The following is a 6324-nucleotide window of genomic DNA, read 5'->3' as shown; positions in this document are numbered from 1 at the left end:
ATAAACTTAACCAAAGCCAACTTTTATTGATTGTTGTTGCGTCGAAATAGATTGCCAACCACCATATTTCTAAATCACTGCGAATAAAAAGTTGTAGAAATCAAACTTTACTTCTATACAGTGATAAAAAGTCCATTCCGTTTGTTCGCTTTCAGAAGCAAGATTGAATGACTTTTTTTTCGAAATGTATTGCGTAAAATAACGAGTGCAACATCGGGAGTTCCAACTCTGCACTCATAAATCAAAAATACTTTTCCGTTAAAAATAAATCTAACGAAAACATTTGATTGAATATTTTATCAAATCCATAACTTTACGAACACCCAAATAAATATTTTATTTATTAATCAGTGAATAATAATGTGTAATTAACAGTAACAAAAAAAAATTCACGTGTTTCTTTTATTTCTCAAAATCCGAAGAGTTGGCCGTTCATTTATAGAGTCCCTTCGTAGAGAAAAAAGACCAGTACTCGAAATTATAACAAAATTCAGCAAAACAAGTAGAGAGACCAGATTACTAAAGCTTCTTAACTTGTTCTAGTTTCGAACCCAGATGGCACCAAAAAGCATTTCTCTCGAATTCTCTCTTTAATGGTGAACATGCAAGTTTCTCACTCTTCTACAGATGGCAGCACAAAACTATTTCGCCACGTTTCGAAGTTTGCCTTAATTAGACACACAAATATACCAGATAGAATTTATGGGCAGATGTGTACTTTTATAGTCATTATAACTTTACGGGAATAAACTTATTTTTACGATCAGTGATTGGAAAACTTTTTGCCTCTCACTGATCGTAGCCTAGCGGTGACATTTATAGAATGTTCACTGTAGGAAAATATTGAATATTGTATGGTTCACTACCTTTGTTTGTACGTTTTGTATCTATGTTTTGCATCATACCATTGTTTTAGGACTGATTCATTTTACATCAAACCATTATTTTCCAACTTTTTCTGTACTAAATTGTATTTCTCATTTTGCAGCCGATGTCTTTTCTATTAACTTTTCAACGGATTTTTAATCAAAAGAATTGCCTTAGATAACAGAATTGACAGGTGATTGTGAAATAAAACCTACAAACACCTTTAAATTATGTTTAATGCTTTTCCTGCCGCTTTTCCTACTATTGATTCTACGATTTTCGATAGCGTTTTTGCATTCTAATCGCTTAAATATTAGTTTGAAATTAATAATATTCATCCTTTTTAACTTCTTTTTTAACAAAGATTTCAAAATGCGTATATACTAAGGTTTGTGGTTCTGGAATACCCTTTGTTTATACGAACTATACTTGTTCCCAATCGTACATGAATTACGTAGTTTATTACATGATTCATCTTCCTAATAAATCTTTGAATTAAAATTAACATTGCGTCTACCTTCTAATTAAAACAATAAAAAGCATGAGCATTGTCTGTAATAATAGTAACTATCCATCAATGCTTTCTGCAACAATATAACTTTGCAACAATAATATCAACTGAGGTGAATGAATATTGCGAACACCATTTAAAATAAGTCCTATATATTTAAATTATTATTTGAGTAAATTACATATTAAGGTAAATTTGTCTATATTTTGTTTCAAAAATGGGCTTATTTGGTAAAACTAAAAAAGACCCGAAAAAACAAGTTAAACATTGGCTATCAACATTAAAGAAAGAAAGTAATCATTTGGAACGTCAAATAAAAAGCATTCAAAGAGCGGAAGGAAAAACACGCTTACAGCTGAAAGACGCTGCCAAGAAAGGTGATGCAGATGTTTGCAAAATTATAGCCAAGGAAGTACTTCGTGGTAGAAAGACTATAAAACGTATCGATTCCACCAAAATTCAAATCAGTTCTTTCATAGCAACTCTAAGCCATCAGTTAGCCATTTTAAGAGTCGTTGGCTCTCTTGAAAAAAGCACGGAGGTCATGGAAAATGTACAAAATCTTCTAAAAATTCCAGAAATTTTTCAAACAATGGTTGAGATGTCTAAAGAAATGATGGAAGCGGGGATTCTGGAGGAAATGGTAGAAGAGTCGTTCGAAATGTTAGATTATCAAGAGGACATTGATGAAGAAGCGCAAGAAGAAGTTAATAAAATCTTGTGGGAACTAACGGCAGGACAAATTGGTGCAGCACCTGAAACTGCGTCGGATTTGTCAGGGATAGAACACCAAAACAAAGTTGCACCTTCTACATCCAGACAAAGTGATTTGACTGCTATGCAAGAGAAACTTCATGAACTTAGAAGTTAATTATGTACTTTTGTTAAATCGACTAAGCCCATTGCACTGATTTATATTTAGCCTAGCATTGGAGATGTAAATGTTTCAAACTGAATTTGTTTTAAGTGTCTTTATTTATTTAATATTTAAGCAAACACGCAAATATTTTCAAATGTAAGAAATTGCACCGCTGCGGTTCAGGATATAGGCGTTCGCCTCCCATTCTGGTTTCCCAGGTTCGAATCCTAGTGGTGACTGATTGATAAGAATTTCACTACCAGATCGCACTTAGCACAGTGCTGGAGTAAAATATCATCGGTGGTAAACGAATCATGGGTTAGAATTAGCTAGCCGTCGGGCTAACCGTTGTAAGTTTTCGTCGTTTTGCTCTCCATGTAGCGCAAATGCGAGTTAATTCCATGAAAAAGTTCTTCATGAAGGCTAGTTTTCCCCCCAACGTTTGATCCAGGAGTTTCCTTGTCTTCTGGGTGGGGTTAAAATTACTGGGCTAAGGAGTTGATCATTGATAGTCGTAAACTTAGAATTGGGTCCGCTTTTCAACGCCGTTTGTAACGTAAAATAAAGTTTTAAAAAATTCAGGAAACTTTAGCGGTAAAAATTACTATAACAGTTAGTCTCCACAAATCCACAACTACTACACTAAATTAAATGAGATAATATTCTAGATTAATTCTAACCCCGAGGGTCCCCTGGATCGGAACCTCTGCTGGTTCCGATCCAGGGGCTCCATTATCTTCTGGATTGGGATCAAAATTACAAGGATACGGAGTTGAACATTGGTAGTCGTAAATCCAGAATTGGGTCGGTTGTTCAACGACGGTTATAAAATAAAATATAAAAAATAAAGGAACACGAAGCCGTGATAGCTCAAGGAATAAAGCGCTCGCCTTCCAATGAGGTGAACCGGGTTCATATCCCAACAGTGGTCGATTCGAATTCCGCATCCGGCTGGCACCGACCACAGTGCTGACATAAAATATCCTTAGTGATTGACGGATCGTGGTGACTATATTGTTGCTACGGAGTTGAACATTAGTAGTCTCAATCCAAAAAATTGGGTCGGCTGTTCAACGACGGTTATAAAGCAAAACAAAGGATAATGGTAGTTTTTTTTCTCACCCACTATGGCGCCATGACCAGTTTTCCAAACAAATATTTAATCTTATTTTAATAATTTTCACAGTTTGTGACAGCTCAGTATAATGGTTTGCGAATTAGCTTATTAAACAGATTCTCCTGTTCAAATCTAGGTGATGGTTAAGAGGTACTTCACTTACAATTTTACCATTAACTATAAATAATGAAAAAAAAATTAACGCACCTTGAGTTATAGTATTTTAACCATAAATTTTCAGAAAATTTTTTCATTGTATAAGATACGGTAAAAAACTATTTAACTTCTGCAAAGTTTTTCTTTAATCTATCCAAAATATTAAGTGTTTATTTTAAAATGATTACAAAACTAATTTTTATGTACAATTTAAAATGAAGCTAACCATGAATAAGAAACCAAACAACCTAAAAACCTGTAAACTTCAATTACTTAATCTGCGAAATGCTGTCAACGGAACACTGAAATATTAATACATATAAGACACCAAAAAAATGAAGTTAGGATTTTTTTTAAACTTTTGAAAGTGACTGTTATTTACTTAAATGACTAATCATTGTTCACAATAAACTCACCATATATTCGTATATTTTACCGTCTCATTAAAGTTAACAGATGAAGAATAAAGAGTATGTTTTTATAGATTCAAAATCCAAAATATGCACATAAATACAGATGTATTTATTTATTTTTAAAAAAACGTCATGTATTGAGTTATTTTACTTAAAATAAAACGTACTTCTTCTCTAAACCAAAAGTATTGTCCACGAAATATTTATTACCGAACGATAAAACATTTACAGCAACCTCGTAAAAAATAATGACTTTTACTGTGGGTGCTTTGAATTTCTAGCTCAGAAGCTTAAATGCCCCCATGCATTTTTTGTTTAACAACATTTGTCTTGCTTAATGTTATTGGCTATTTAACTTGTTTTTGTTGATTTTGAATACTTCAAACATTGCTATCAAGTTATATTTAATTTAATATTACGCAGTTTGTAATTTAAAAACTCTACATTATTAAAGCAAGCATTGATTTAACTTCTAAAATTCGAAAAATAACTGCCATAAGCAGTTGCTATATCAGTCATATAGTATACTTAATATTTCACATTTGACTCTGAACATATTTGTTAAAAAAATTTAAAAAAAATAATACAAAAACAATATACTTAAAAACTATTTCAAAATCAAATTGTTTATTTTCACGAATTCATCGAGGGTTCCGCCTCTTTCTAAACTAAACTGTCAATAATATTTATAGGTCGATATCAGTTCAACAAAAATTAGCTAAAGATGGAAATAATAATGGAAAAGCTTTCTATTCCTTTAAAAAGTAAAGGTTTGAGTCGAATATGGGAACCTAAAGTTTGATCCTTTATTTGAGATGAACTTTAAACGTGATATTTAATTTACTGAAGGAAAGATAGGGAAAGAAATTACCTAGATTAATTTTTACCTTCTAATTACCTTCTAATTAATTTTTTTTTTCAATTTTAGGCTGACTCAAATAAAATCAAAACTAAACTATAATTAAGAAATTATAAACGATACAAATTTTTAAGTAATAACTTTTAGCATAGCTTTTATTTTTCATTATAATTTGAAATAACTCGCTGTTATGAAAGAAGAGAAACTTAGATATCTCTATCTAAACAAATGAGGTATTGTTTCTAAAGTACTTTGTTTTCGGGTATTAAATTAAACGAATCCCAAGTCGATGAAACTAATAGTTTACGAATAGAAATTGCAGTTTTGTTTTTATTTGCGCTCTTTCTATTTAAGCGTCGGACATTACCACCTATCTAAGTGTGACATTTGTGTTTTTCTGCGTGAGGCCAAACCGAAACAAAATCAAGTAGACAGAACTTTGACAAAAGTTAATGTATCTGTAAACATCTGGTGAAGTGACTTGTGGAGAATTCTGGGTACGAGATTATCTGTTGTTTCGATTCTGTAATGTTTGGATTAAGTAGTAAATATCGCTTTCTTGTGTACGTCTTATATCATAAACAAGTTTAAATGTCCTTCAAGCATCTTTACAAGATCGAAACGTTTATTAGGGCATAATGTATCAAACAACTGAGCCGGAAAAGCTTTCTTATCACCCGAAATGCTAGCAGAAATGCATTGATTGCTTCGAAAGTTTTCAATCAGCTTTCGGAATGAAATCAGTAGACGGTTGTACACAAGAGCGTTTAGAAAACAAAATTATTACAAAAATATTAGAAAGATCAGTTGAATTTATATGCAATAGAGATGGGAAGAATCTGGAGTTGGCTGGAATAATTCTTGGTAAACTCAAGAATAAGAATTTTAGTTACAAAAGTAAAGTGCATAAAACCAATAACTGGCAAAATCCTTTGCTAAGTGGCAGAGCTAGTGAAAATTTCACTTAGAGAATTTTTTAATTAAAATCATAATTAGATCTCGTGAAAAAATTTCCACAATTATTCAAAAGCATTGGGAAAGTTGGAAGGTCATATTAAGTTAAAGGATGATGGAAAGCAATATGCTGTTTCGGTACAACCACGAATTCCAGGAAGAAAAACAATATTGGATGAGGTGGCAAGAAATTATAAAACCAGTTGATGAGGCCACAGTGTAGTGCACAATTATGGCAATAGTTCCTAAGAAATCAGGTGATATAAGAAATTGTATTGATTTATTAATTTTGAATAAAGATATTGAAAGAGAATATTTCTCAATGGCCTCATTTCGCAATATTTTAAATCTGTTTAATAATGCTAAAGTTTTTATCATTCTTGATACAAATGCAGGTTTTTGATAAATTATATTAACCTGCAAAATGGTAAATTACCTGCAAAATTAACTGCTGTTATTAGACCATTTGGAAGATTTAAGCATAGACGTTTGCCATTCGAAATTAAATCAGCTCCCGTGGTATTTCAAAAACGAATCCGTGAAACTATTCAAGAAGGTTCTAATATAGTAGGTCTCATGGATGAATTT

At 31.9% G+C, this 6324-nt stretch overlaps 1 pseudogene; it reads left to right on the top strand.

Moving 5' to 3' along the window:
- Positions 1–1514: 1514 nt before the first annotated feature.
- LOC107444758 (charged multivesicular body protein 3 pseudogene) lies at positions 1515–2249 on the top strand (annotated as a pseudogene).
- Positions 2250–6324: the final 4075 nt, after the last annotated feature.

The sequence above is a fragment of the Parasteatoda tepidariorum genome, chromosome 9 (assembly GCF_982258835.1).
Source record: "Parasteatoda tepidariorum strain Cologne lab strain chromosome 9, Ptep-v5.0, whole genome shotgun sequence".
NCBI classification, from domain to species: Eukaryota; Metazoa; Arthropoda; class Arachnida; order Araneae; family Theridiidae; genus Parasteatoda; species Parasteatoda tepidariorum.
The sequence above is the reverse complement of the archived record's forward strand: the minus strand, read 5'-3'. Positions and strand labels throughout refer to the sequence as shown.